Here is a 14,922-nt window from a genome sequence, read left to right as displayed (position 1 = left end):
TAAACTTACAGTGCCAACTCAAAATCATTCAATTACTTATAGCTAGTAAACGATCATGTTTTTTTTTTCTAATTAAGAGGGACTTATTAATTAATTAATTAGGAAATATAATTGTCTTATGCACACGTAATAAATTGAAAATTAATTTTTATTTTTAAAATTTTTTGAAAAATTAAAAAAACATCATTCTTATTTTTTATTTGTAAGATTTGCATACTAGAAATCAGCGTGATCCTTTAATCAGATCTTTCTATTCAATAAAATTACTCAACACTAGATCTCACTATATTTAATGTGAACCTTATTAGTGAGACTCGCATGAAACCCATAATTTAAAGTAATTTCATGAGATGAGAAGAGGCGAGGCTAGAGGCAAAGTTCCTAAACTAATTGAAAAGGAGTGAGTACAAGATCGTTGAGTAACTCTGTAAGATACCTACTCACATTTCCCTCTTAATCCTACTGCTAAACTCCGAAATATATCAGAATGTACTTATTTTGAAAGTTTTGAATGGAGCTCACACCCAAAACAATATCACTTTTACATGACCAAAAATTACAGATACTCTAAAAAACTTACTTTATATATATATATATATATATATATAATTACAATATATACTTGTCTCGAAATCTTATATTGTATTACAAAGTCTTTTTGGGCTGCTAAGAAGGTTCCTCACTCGAAAGACTTAAAGCCCTACAAAACGGCTTCCCACTCCTTTACAAACTTTAATTTTCAGCGAGTCCAAAGATCAATTGATTTTCTAGTTTTTCAAGAAGAAAGGAAAAATAAATAAATTGTTAGAGGGAAGTCCATTCACATCCATTACGTGTATAGTTCTGGCATAGTCCTTTCATTAATTGAATTTGGTTGAAGCAAAATTTTTGTTTGCATGGGTCACTCCAAAATAGGGAAATGGGAGCTGATGTAACACATGGTCACTCATATGAACAGTGAAGAAAATCAAGACTTTAAAGGTTTTTTTATTACCAAATTTCATCTCATCACTGCTTGTCATATCACTGGACACCATGTCAGACTTTTTTTGTCTGCCCCTTACTCCACTCTGGTCCTTAGAGGCTTGTAATGATCAAGACGAAGACGATTCATTTTTGTTAAAATTTTTACTCATAAATTTTTTTTCACACTTGAAAAAATAGGATAAAAAATGAAGGTTGAATTTAAGATTTAATAAACTTAAGTTTTTGTGTCAAGTTGAGACTCACTTATATGTATCAAATCTATTTATGAACTCTTTTATTGCTAGTAAGTGGTATCAAAGCCGACAGTGTGTAATTTTGAGTATACAACATCGTAAAGTTGAGGTATAAAACTAATTTTCCTAAGATATTGATAATTAGAAGACTAAGTGTGTGACCAAGGGCTAATAAGTTCATTTAGGCTCGGTAGATGGATTCGAATAGGGACATGGAGGTTGAATTAATTTGAAGGTACGTGAAATATAATTCGAGGCACATGAGGCGTAAGGATAGGACCCACTAGACCAAATGTTGAAGAACTAAGCTTACTCTCATGGAGAAACTGGTTTCTACTCAAGAAGAAGAGGTCGAATCAGACATCAAGAATGCTTTTGTTTGATTGGAAATGGTTGGAACTCACGAGTGAATGAGAGATTATTGAAAATTTCACTTATGAGTTTATCTCACATTGAAAAAACAATAAAGTGAAAGATGAGTACTCATATATATGGTCGGCTTAAGTCCCAATAAGCTTAAGCTTTTGGGTCTAATTTGTACTCACCTATATGTATTAAGTTCACCCGTGAACTCCTCTAACATTAACAAATTTATTAGCATGATGTAATTTTTATTAATCAATTTTAATTTTTTGATTGATATTTTGATACACAATACACTTTAACATTAAGTATTTATCATAATTGGTATAGTTGTGACATTGTAAAAGGCAAATTGGGATGAAGTAGGAAATAAATTTGAGGGACCCAACATGAGTAAATCAATATGAATCCAATAGATTTTGATCCTACCAAATTAATAAATTATAAACCACAAAATTTGATTTGGTTTTTGGTTTTGACTTTTTTATTTATTAACCGAGCCAAGCTACAAACAAAATCGAGGCAAACCATTTGTAAACCAACCTAAAGTATAATGAACCTTTATATGTGTAGGCTTGTATATGTGTATTAGTTTGAACCAAACAAGTTATTAATCAGACTGGAATGAATCATGTTTAAATCAACTAAAAGTTGTGGACTTGGGATTATTTAAACCCAACCTTAAAGTTAATGCCTAAATGAAAAACTGCATAATAAAGTGTGAGTGTGTGTGTGTGTGTGTATAGAAGCACACATATTAAATTAATTCAAGAAACAAAAAAAATTACATAAAGTTTTCAAGTTTCATTGTTTAATATCCAAAATCCAAAAACACCATAAATTTTATTGGAGTATGTGACTCATATTGAGTGCAATATATACTTGGAGAAAGCATGGTGAAGCAAGAAACTGTTTGGTCGATGATTTGCTCTCAAGAGATAACCATCGACGGTTTGCTTGAAACCGTCAACGATTTCAATCTTCAGGTTTCGGCCTCTATATTGTTGACGGTATCGTTTAGCACCGAGAATGATTTTGAATCGGGAAGATCAGTAGATTGGGTATTTCAGAGGATTTTCCATCGGGGATTGCTATAAGGGCACTTTAGGAACTTTCTAAACATTATGTACATATAGGGTTAGCTTATAAACAATATTGTAACCCTTGATTGTCGCTTTTGACAGATTGATAGTGAAAATTTAGCCGGTTGCTCCTGTGGACTTTGGCACATTGTCGAATCACGTATGTTCTTGTGTTATTGATTATTTGCTTTCCTTTATTACATGTGTGATTAATTGTTTCCGTATTATTCATCGTTAGTTTGTTGTATTGCTTGATTTGATTTGATTTGTTGGTTTTCATTGCGCATTGACATTCAACCACTTTGCACAACAAAGTTGGTATCAGAGTCAGGTTACAATGGCTGGGATTTCATCTGCGAAGTTCGACATTGTCAAGTTCGATGGATTGGGAAATTTCAAACTTTGGCAGAGGAGGGTTAAGGACTTGTTGGTGCAGCAAGGTATGGTGAAGGCATTATATGAGAGGCAGTCGGAAGGCATGGACGACATAAGTTGGAAGGAGTTGGGAGTGAAGGCTGTGGCAACTATCAGGCTTTTTTTGGCTGATGATGTGATGTATCACGTCATGGATGAGGAATCACTAGTAGCAGTTTGGTTGAAATTGGAGAGTCGGTATATGTCCAAGTCATTGACGAACAAGTTGTATCTTAAACAAAAGTTGTATGGGCTTAAGATGGCAGAGGGTTCAGATCTGAATCACCACATCGAAGCATTTAATCAAATTATCAGTGATCTGAAGCAGGTTGATGTGAAGTTTGAGGATGGAGACAAGGTATTGATGTTGCTATATTCCTTATCTATGTCTCCTACGTATGAGAATCTAGTTATGACTATGACATGGGGGAAAGAAACTCTGACGTTGGATGATATCACAAGTGCAGTGTTAGGTTTCCATAAAATGAAGAAGACTAGCGATGAGAGTTTACTAGGTGAAAGGCTCATGGTGAAGGGGAACTAGGATTGTGGGAGAAGCAAGTTTCAAAGTGGACCAAGAAACAATAAGGCTTGGTCCAATTCTAGGAAGACGAAGGGCGTAATGTGTTTTAAGTGCGGGAAAAAGGGGCACATAAAATCTGATTGTCTAGAGAGAAAGAAAGGGAATATAGAAATTAACGAGGGTTCAAATGTAGCGAAAAAAGGAGACTGAGGTAGCGATGATGGTGATATGCTTTCGGTTTCATCTGGTTTAGATGGTCTCACAAATTTTTGTATCTTAGAGTCGACGTGCTCGTATAACATGATGCCCAACAAAGATTGGTTCATCACTTACATTTTGGTAGGTTCTGGTTCTCATCTGAAGGGGAATAATGCTTCAAGAAAAATTATCGAAATGAGGAACATCAGAATCAAAATGTATGATGGTGTGGTGAGGATGTTATGTGGTGTTAGGCATATACTAGAGTTAAGAAAGAATTTGATTTTTTAGGCACTTTAGATTGTAATGGGTTTAGTTAAAAATCTGAAAGTGGTGTAATGAGGGTGAGTAAGGGACTTCTAACCATCATGAAGGGGCAGAAAGTACCGAGGAATACTATACACTACTAGGTACCATGGTCGTACGTGGAGCTATAATTGCAGATTTTGAGTCGAGTAACACTGTCTTGTGGCATATGCAATTAAGGCATATGGGTGAGCGTGGAATGAAGGAACTTCATAGGGGAAATCTTTTAAAGGGAGTCAAATCATGCAAGCTAGATTTCTACAGGTCTTGTGTACTTGGGAAACATAATATGGTCCAGTTCATGGCAACCACACATAAGACGGAGGGAATCCTTGATTACAATCATTCATATGTTTGGGGGTTGAAGAAAGTAGTATCACGATGGGGGCATATGCACTTCGTGAGTTTCATTAATGATTACTTACGAAAGGTCTGAATGTCTTCATTGACACAAGTCAGAGACATTTGTCAGGTTTAAATTGTGGAAAGTTGAGGTGGAAAATCAAACTAAGAGAAAGATTAAATGTCTTATATTAGACAACCGAACTGAGTATACTGATTTGAGGTTCAATGAATTTTGTGATCAGCATAGCGTAAGGAGACATTTTATAGTACGCAAGACACCACAACATAATTGTGTGGCAGAAAGGATGAATCAAACTCTAACTGAAAAGGCTTAGTGTCTCAGGTTGAATGTAGGGCTTGCAAGGAATTTCTGGGCCGAGGCAATGAGTATGACATGTTTCTTGGTTAACCGATTGCCAAGGGCATCATTGGATAGGAAAGTTGTAGAGGAAGCATGGACAGGAAATGTGGTAGACTACTCCGGTTTGAGAGTATTTGGGTGTCTAGCCTGTGTACACATTTCTAGTGAGGAGGAATCAAAGCTTGATGCAAAGTCTAGACGTTGTATCTTTCTAGGGTATCATAAAGGTGTGAAAGGGTTTAAGCTATGGGATTTAGTGGCAAACAAGGTGGTGATAAGTAGAGACATAGTTTTCGATGAGAAGCCTATGTTGCAGCTTACTTAGGAAGAAGAAGAGAAACAGCTGCTAGAAAATAGCAGCAATAATGAGCATGTGGTGCAGGTGGTGTTAGAGACTCAAGGTACATATGACGTTATTCAGAGTGCAGGGAGTTCTAACTCAGAAGACCAACAAGAACATCTTCTTATAGCTATAGACAGAGCCAGATGCACTATCTGGCCACCTCCTAGGTATGGTTTTGATGATCTGGTGTCTTATGCACTTATCATAAGTAATGAGGATTCAACTACCTTTTAGAAGGCAGTCCATAGCCAAGAGAAAAGTAGATGGATGGGTGTTATGGTGGAAGAGATGGAGTCATTTTATAAGAACCAAACGTGGGAGTTGGTAGAGCTTCCCAAGGGGAAGAGGGCAATAGGAAGCAAGTGAGTGTACAAGAAGAAAAAAGCAATTTCAGAAAACAAAAGAGAGAAGTTCAAGGTTCGGTTAGTAGCAAAGGGTTACTCACGGTGGAAAGAAGTTGATAATGATGAAATCTTCTCCTCTGTGGTCAGACACACTTCCATCAGGGTAGTATTGGGATTGGTGGCGCATTACGATATGCAATTGGAGCAAATGTATGTAAAGACAGCGTTCCTCCATGGAGATTTGGAGGAGCTAATTTACATGGTACAACCAGAAGGTTTCAGTTAGCCTGGACATGAGCACTTAGTCGGTAAACTGAGGAAGTCACTTCATGGGCTGAAGATGTCTTTGAGGCAATAGTACAAGTGGTTTGACTCCTACATGATCTAGATTGGCTACAGGAGGAGTGTATGATGGCTGCATGTATGTAAATAGTCTTGAGGATGGTTCTTTTCATTTTTTGTTGTTTTATGTTGACAACATGTTAAGTATTGTAAGGATTGTGACTGAAGTAAATCACTTGAAAATTCGGTTGACTCTATGAGTCATATCCCATTTTGGTTATGACAAATCCAAAGTATCTTACCTGTGCATTGAGTATGTGAGCATGATTTTCACTTCACACAAAACAGATGGTAAGGATACAATAGAAGTCACGAGGAGCTGAAATTCAACATCACCTGGATATAGCATGGCAACATGAAGAGCAAAGCACGAAGAAACTTCATTTTTATTGTAGTTGCATTTGAGTTGGGTTTGTAATAATTATGGTCTATAATAATGTTTTGCATATATGATAGGATTTAATGCTCAAAGGCCATAGATTGATCATTAGGTTCCAATAGCCTTAAATTAAAATGTCATGGCTTATTCACACAGGGTTGGAAAAGTTCAATGACAAAACAAGGCAAAAATTTTCATTTTTAAAGAGCCTTGGTCTACCGACCTATGCATGCTCAAAATTTCCTCGGCTGACCGAATTCACTATTTAACAATTTTTATTACTCAGTCGACCATCCTCTTTTATATGTAAATGCTCGACCGCCCGACCTCATTTTTGGCCTGTTTCTTAAGTCTTGGAAAAAAGGCCTCCATGTTTTAAAATTGGTCAGTCGACTGACCTTATACTCACGGCAAACCAGCCCTAGCCCTTAGGTGATCGAATCTATGAAGGTTCGGGTAAATCGCCTTGGCTAGCCGACCAGTCACCTTCGACGGCCAATCGAACCCAAAATAAATTTCAAATTTCTCTGTGTTTGGTCAATAGACCCTAGCACCAGTCGACCGAACCTCTCGAGTTCTTGAATTTTTACTACGCTAATACAGGGTAAATCTTAATTAAAAAAATTATAAAATTCTATTTGTGTCCCTAACGGTTATATTTTTTTAGGAAATCTATATATACCCCATTCCTAAGCCATATTAGAACAAGGATTAGCAAGAAAATTCTCTCAAAAATATTTTGTGCTATCTCTCATACTCCCACATTCACAAGTATACACTTACTCTCTTTCTCTTATTCCTTTTAAATCACTTTAGAAAGAGAGCTTTGATTGTCATTATTCGTTTGCAAATTATTGCACTTGAAGTTTGATTGAATATTATTGTGGGCATTTATTTGTTTTCAAAGCTTACACTCTCATCTATTTGTTCATACTTGAAAATTATTTTTTGGAATAAGCTTGAGTTCTTCCCATTGTATTTTATTCATAAATATCTCATGGGAAAAACTCTCCATTTGCTTGTGAATCTTTGCATCCTTATTGCAAGATTCAAAATGTAGAGACCCAAAAAAATGATAATAATAAAAATGAGTAAGAAAAGGAGAAATGGTTTGGTGCAAGGTCAAACTGTCGATGGTTTTGGTGGAGCTCAAAAAACCATTGACGATTTTAGTTACTGAGGCTTAGTATAAGGTAAAATAGTAGAAAGGCCAAACCATTGATGGTTTCCCTTATGCAAGAAGCCTATAAATAGGCTTCTAAGTCATTTCATTTGTAAAAAAAATCAAAATACACTCTCTCTCCCTCTTCGATTTCTCTCTCGAAACAAGCCCGAATCAGCTAATAAACATCATTTCGGGATCTTGGCAACGTTTCTCTACAATTTAACCAGAGTGGTTTCGTAATTTAGGCATTTTAGACACCACTCCAAAACTAGGGTAAGTAAGGTGTTTTTCTAGTTTAATTAGTTATTGGGAGTATGTGGGTCTAGGAATGTTAAAATGACTATTATTCTAGGGTTGAGTTGATTTAATTAGGGTTTATGGATACAGGGTTTTGTGTGTGCACCGCAGGCACGGTTTAGGATCTCTACAGGCTTTTCTTCAGGAATCAGGTAAGGGGATAGATTGTGTTAGGTATTTTTAGAAAATTTACTAGTTAAAAAGCAGCATTTGATTTCAGAAATTATATATATGATTTTTCTGGATATTCAGGCACATGGTAAAGATATTTATGAATTAATATATATATATTGGGAAATCTGATGTTTGAGCTGAGTAAACCCTAGAAGAAGAATTAATATTATTTTCAGCAAAATATGTTTTTCCCTAGGCAGATAGTATAATATAGTGAACACTCACTCGTGTGGAATGAGTATGAATATTTTACAGAATATATATAAATATATAGGCCATATTATGCTATGCTTATACAGAACAAGTGCAGTTTGAAAATGATTTTTAGAAATGATATAAACGTTACAAAAAATATGATATTATACAATATACTATTACAGTTCAGCCGGCCTAATGTCGTGATATTTCAGCCGGCTCAATGCTGTGACATTTTAGTCGGCCTAGTGCTATGATATTTCAGTCGGCCCAGTGCCGTGATAGTTCAGCCAACCTAGTGTTGTGATATTTCAGCCGGTCCAGTGCCGTGACAATTCAATCGACCTAGTGCCGTGATATTTTAGTTGACCTAGTGTTGTGACAGTTCAGCCAGCCTAGTGCTGTGATTAGATATATATAACGGTTTAATTAGAAATTAAATTGTGATAGATTTTATACAGAAATATGAAAATGAGTTATGAAACAGTTATAGTATGAAATGTAATATATGATAGCAGAACCCTAATGGTTTAGTTCAGTTTCTGAGCACAGTACCATAGCTATTATTTCAGATTAGTGCCACCTCACGTCTCAGATAGAGTGTTAATGATTGGCTAGTCGATTGAGCCCAAAGGAAAGTAGTGTGCCCCTTTAGCACTCTGGACCAGGCTGAGCAGGCCAATCGTACTTACATACGAGTTAATTTTAGCTTAGCGTGGTAGGCCAACCATTGCTAGGTTCTGCCTATGGGCTGCACAACCCAATCATGTGGGAGTAATACATGATATTAGCTAGCTATCCATCCAGGGGAAAATTTCAGTATTATACAGTTATAGCAGATGATTTACATGTTTTTAGTAATTTATTATAACACAGTATGTTTATGTTGAAAATATGATTTCTCCAAACTTATATAAGTATGACCACATATTTACTTGATTATCAGATACATTTAATTATGTTACAATTAATTATGCATAGAATATATTTATGATACACAATAGAATTCATGTTGCCACACATTGATGATAAACTATTCCACTTACAGAGAGGTGTCTCACCCTAGAATTCAAACATTTCAAGAAATCCATACAGATGAGAGGAACGAGCTCCGAGGTAGAGGAGGTTGTGGTACTATCCTAGTTTTAGGGTAAGTGTTTGAACTGGGGATATGCTTTGTGTAATCCCTAGGATATTTTATGGGTTTTGGGGTTATACATGTATAATTATTGTTGACTTTATTGGTCATTTTCCGTTTTGATAATAACAAACCACTTTGTATCTTACCTGTGTCTTGAGTTTGTGTACAGGACCATGGGCAAAGATTCAGACAAGACCATAAAGAACTTAATGCTCATATCATATGATGGCGTTTGGAGAAGCAAAGGAAATAAAGACCAAATATTTTCAATTGTATTTGCTATTTAATTCATTTGGGTCTGTGATAATTATGGTTTGTAATAATTAATGCATCGCATGCATGATAGGATGCGTAAGATCAAGAGGCCTTAGAATGACCATAGGAACCATCACCTATATAACTTAAATGCCTTATGCTTATTCACATTGGGTTAATGAAGCATAGAGACCAAAACAAGACTTAAAAGCATAAATTTAGTGGTCTCGGTCGACCGAACCATTGGTAGTATAAATGGCTCGGTCGACTGAACCGGTCATAAGTCAACATGTTGACTTCACTTGGTCGATCGTTCTATTTTGAATGCACCGTCCTAGGTCGATCGAACCATAAAGTGTCTGACTCCCCAACTACTTGGTCGACCAAATATGTAGTTCAAGTTAGCCTTGGTCAATTGAACCTAGATGAGTAGCTAACCAGACCTTTGTCTTGATTGACTGAACCTACGAAGGGTTCAAAATCGCTCTGAGACGGTCGACCAAATCTGTAGTTGAAATTTGCCTTGGTCGACCAAACTTATTAAAGTTGTCGACTGAACCCTGTCTTTAGTTAACTGAACCTCTCGGGTTGGTCAAATTTTTATTGCAGTTAAACATGGTTAATTTTTATTAAACATAATTAAATAATTCCCAAAATTCCTTTTATGTCCTCAACGGTTATATTTTTCTAAAAGACTATATATACCCTTTCGTTTAGAGAAATTAGCAAGAGATTAACACTTTGATTAGAAATAAAAACCTTTGAAATTTCTTGAGCTATTTTTATTCTCTCTTCCATTCAAGTTTAAAAATTTCCACTCTTACACATTCATCTTGCAAAAATTACTTTGGTAAGAGTATCTTGAGATCATCCATACTATTGGTGTAAGATTACACTCTCATTTCATATTCCTTGATTGATATTGATTTTCATTGAGAGTAAGCTTGAGTTTTTCCCTTGTGATTTTATTCATGAGTCTTTTTGGGAAAACTCTCTAAAGCTTGTGCATCTTTGCATTATTATTGCACAGATTCAAGAGCTTGTATTGTGAATTGAAAAATAGTTTTTGTACAAGCTAGAGACTCAAATATCTCTTATACTTAATGCTTGGAAAATTATTTTTGAGATATTTGATTGTGTTCTTTGAATCTTTGAAACCATATTTGTGATATATATATAAATATTGTTTCAAAGAATCTCTCATTACACACTCTCACATATTACTTTTTATATTGACATTATCTTGAGAGTTGTTATATTATACTTCATTGAGCTTATAAATCCTATCATATTGAAGTGCATTGATTATATTGGTACATATCTGCTTATTGGAGAAGAACGTATATTGTACATGAAAATTTATTTCTTATTATCAGTTATATTCCAAGCGTGGCCTGAGGGGGTGTTGATCTAGCCCGTAAGGATTGGTTGTAAAGGTTGGGGTTAGTCTTGTTAATTTGACTTGGGGTTTCCCTTACCCAGTAAAGAAAGGATGTTGTATTCGGTGTCACTCCATCTGCAAGTGAGCTTTAGTAGAATCCTTGGGCTTGTGAGCTAGAGGCGGGGATGTAGGCACATTTGCCGGACCTCAATAACACATTTGGTGTCATTTTTACTTAATATGCTCTACTATATTGTGCTTGCTTGTTTAAATTTATCTGGAGCAAATTAATTGCAGTTGCATCTATTTGTTTATTTCATACATGCTCTATATTGACTCTAGGTTTGTGCAATACTGTTGCAGGTTAGTTAACCTAGGAAGAAAAATTTTAAATATTCAATTCACCCCTCGTCTTGGGATTACACTGAAGTCAACAATTGGTATCAGAGCCTAGTTTCTTGAAGTTAATCATTTTTCTGCAAAAAGATCATAATGACTCATGTTAGTGTAACCCCTTTTGTTGAGGGACACTTGTCCACATGTCCTCTTGTTTTCAGTGGTGTGAACTATACTTTCTGGAAACAAAGGATGTGTATTTACCTTGAAAACATTGATTGGAAGGTGTGGAGAGTGGTCTCTAGAGGAAATTATATTCCCATGAAAACTATAGAGGAGGCTAGAGTACCTAAGACTAAGGAAAAATACATTGATGATGACATAAAAGCAATAAATGTAAATGCACTTGCTATGAATAATTTATATTGTGCACTTGATGCAAATGAATATAGGGTTATGGCATGCACAACCGCAAAGGAAATATGTGATAAACTAGAGGTTACTTATGAAGGCACTAGAGCTGTTAAGGATTGTAGGATTGACATGTTGACTAGTGAGTATGAGGCATTTAGGATGAACAATAGTGAATCAATACAGATCATCTACACTCGTTTCACTCATATCATTAACTCATTACATGCACTAGGCAAAACTTATCCCACATATGAAATGATTAGGAAAATTCTTAGGGGTTGCCACCAGTTTGGGAAGCAAAGGCTACTACTATAGCCGAGAGTAGAGACTTAAAGGTGATGACTCTAGATGAACTGATAGGGTCACTCATCACATACAAGATGGCTATTAATGAGAGATTGAATGAGAAAAGTAGAGTAAAGAAGGTAACTGCCTTAAAAACATCTGCTAACACCTCTAGTGAATGTAGTGAACCAGAATTAGGAGAAGATATGGCTATGCTTACCTGGAAATTTAGTAAGTTCTTTAGAAAGAATAGCAGACCATATGGAAGGTTCCAGGGCTCAGCATCTGGAAAGGGAGAGTCAAGCAAAAGAAAAGAAAAATCAAATGCTCCCACATGCTACAACTGTAACAAAGTCGGGCATATCAAACTAGACTGCCCATTGTTGAAAAAGGAATCAAAGAAAAAGGAGAAAGCAATGAAAGCCAGCACATTGTGGGATAAACATAATAGCAGTGATTTAGACATGGACTTTAGTGACACTACGGTTGCTAACTTGTGCTTGATGGCACACAATGATGAGGTACTATCATCTTGCTCTTTATCATCTTACTATTTTGATGATGATTCTGATTCTGACAGCATGCCTACATATAAAGAACTGCAGCATGAACATATTCGTGTCTTTAAATTGCTAAATAAAATGACCAAGGAAAATGGTGTTTTGAAAAAAAAAAGTAAAAATTGGTCAAATATTTTGAAAATGGTAAAAAGTCCTATGCCGTGTCATTTAAAGAAAAGGATTTGAAAATTGTAGAGCTTGAAAAGAAATTGGAGGATAGCTCCAAAATTATCTATAAATTTACAGAGGGCCAAAAAAATTTTGAAAAACTTCTTGGGGTCCAAAGAAATTCGCTTGATAAAGAAGGTCTCGACTTTAATGGAATTGAAAACAAAAGACGAAATGATCTTTATTTGGGACATTTTGTTCGTGAATCAAAAAAATACATTCCACCTAAAGATTCATTTAGACAAATGACATGTTATAAATGAAAACAAAAAGGTTATATTCAATTTGACTGTCCATTTAGAAATAGAAATGTGAAAATCAAGAAAGTATGGATAGTCAAAGGTGAATCAATCACTAACCCCTATGGACCCAACATGTTTTGGGTACCAGCATTAGTTACTTATATATTTTTGCAGGTGTGCTTGAGATCGTCTTCATCTAAGGACAAGTGGTACATGGATAGCGGCTATTCACAACATATGATTGGCAACAAGGCCAAGTTTGAGTCCATTGCACCCAAGGAAGGAGGGTTCGTGACCTTCAGGGACAACGCAAAGGGCAGAATCATCGGAGTAGGTAAGGTTGGTAAGGAACCTTCCCTTGTTATTGATAATGTCTTATTAGTTGATGGTTTAAAACATAACCTATTAAGCATAAGTCAATTGTGTGATAATAATTACATAGTGTCCTTTGAAAATGACAAATGCATTATTGAGAATAAATCTAATAACAAAATTCTTTTTACTGCTAATGGTCACGAAAATGTTTACACCACTAGTTTTGATAACTTAACTTCACAACATGTAACTTGTTTTTTTGCTATTAATGAAGCAAGTTGGTTGTGGCATAGGCGTCTAGGGCATGCTAGCATGGATCTATGGTCAACACTTGTGAAAAAGGACTTAGTTAAAGGCTTACCAAAACACTTTTTGTGAAAAATAAAATTTGTGATGCATGTCAAATGGGTAAGCAAACGAGATCTAGTTTTAAGAAAAAGAAAATCATATCTAATACTAGGTCACTTCAAATGTTGCACTTAGACTTATTCGGTCCTAATCAACTTCGGAGTCTAGGAGGAAAATTATATGCATTTGTAATTGTAGATGACTATTCTAGGTTCATATGTGTACTATTTCTTACACATAAAGATGAATCATGCAAACAATTTACTAGACTCCGTAGAAGAATCCAAAATGAAAAGAGGTATAAAATAACACACGTTAGAAGTGATAGGGGAACAGAATTTAAAAATGAAGGAATAAAGAATTACTGTGACTTAGAGGGTATATCTCATAATTTCTTTGCACCTAGGTCTCCATAGCAAAACGGTGTTGTTGAAAGAAAGAATAGGTCCTTGCAAGAAATGGGTAGAACAATGTTTAATGAATGATTACACGTCAAAGTTGCGTAATTAGGCGTTTAAAATCGTGCATTAAAGATTATAATTTTAATTAAATGTCCAATTATGTTCAATATTTCAACATTGAGCTTAATTTACAATATTTGGGATTTTATTCGATAATTTAGGGACTTTTGGTATTTTATTATTGCAGGATAATTTTTAGAAATTAAATTCAAAATAAAAATGTATGTGAGTCATGCGCGTGATCGTGCCATGCACGCATTTATTTGAAGCCGTGCGTATGTGTAGAATTGAAGAGACCGAGACAAGCATGCATGAGCTTGAGCCGTGTGAAGAACAAAGCAATGCACATGAAGGGGCTACCAAAAACTGGACATGAGCTAGGTTTCATGGAAGACCGTGGGTTGGTGCGTGCGTGGCCGTGTAGAGAGCAAAGTGAGCTAGGCTTTGGAATTAAAAGGAGAGTATGGGCTTCACTCATAGATGTGACCATATGGAAGAGGTCCATGCGAATGGGATGTGTGCATGCTCGGATGGGCTGTGTACATGCTCTACTAGGCCGTGTGTGCACTGGGAACAAAAGAAAAAAAAAAGGGAGGCCGGGCCTGATTTGACCTGACCATGCAAGATAATTGGAGAGGGCAGATTGGGGAGGTTTTCTTTGAGTTTTTTTAAGGGTGCTTTAGAGAGGTGACAGAGGAGGCTTTGGTAGGATTTTTTCTTTGGCTTTGGCAGGAAAAGAGGCAGCAGCACAGTAATGGGAGACCCGAGCAGCAGGAGCAGCTTTGCTGCCTATGGGAACCCGAGCACCTCTCCATACGACTATTCTTCTTCCATCTCTCTCTTTCTCTCTCTCTCTCTCTCTCTCTCTCTCTCTCTCTCTCTCTCTCTCTATTTTTCCTTCTTCTCTTGTTTTCTAGTTTTTTTCTTGCATTTAAATACTTGGTTAATCATTATTGTTAATTTTT

Source organism: Malania oleifera, chromosome 11, assembly GCF_029873635.1.
Source record: "Malania oleifera isolate guangnan ecotype guangnan chromosome 11, ASM2987363v1, whole genome shotgun sequence".
NCBI classification, from domain to species: Eukaryota; Viridiplantae; Streptophyta; class Magnoliopsida; order Santalales; family Ximeniaceae; genus Malania; species Malania oleifera.
This window is presented reverse-complemented; position numbering follows the sequence as displayed.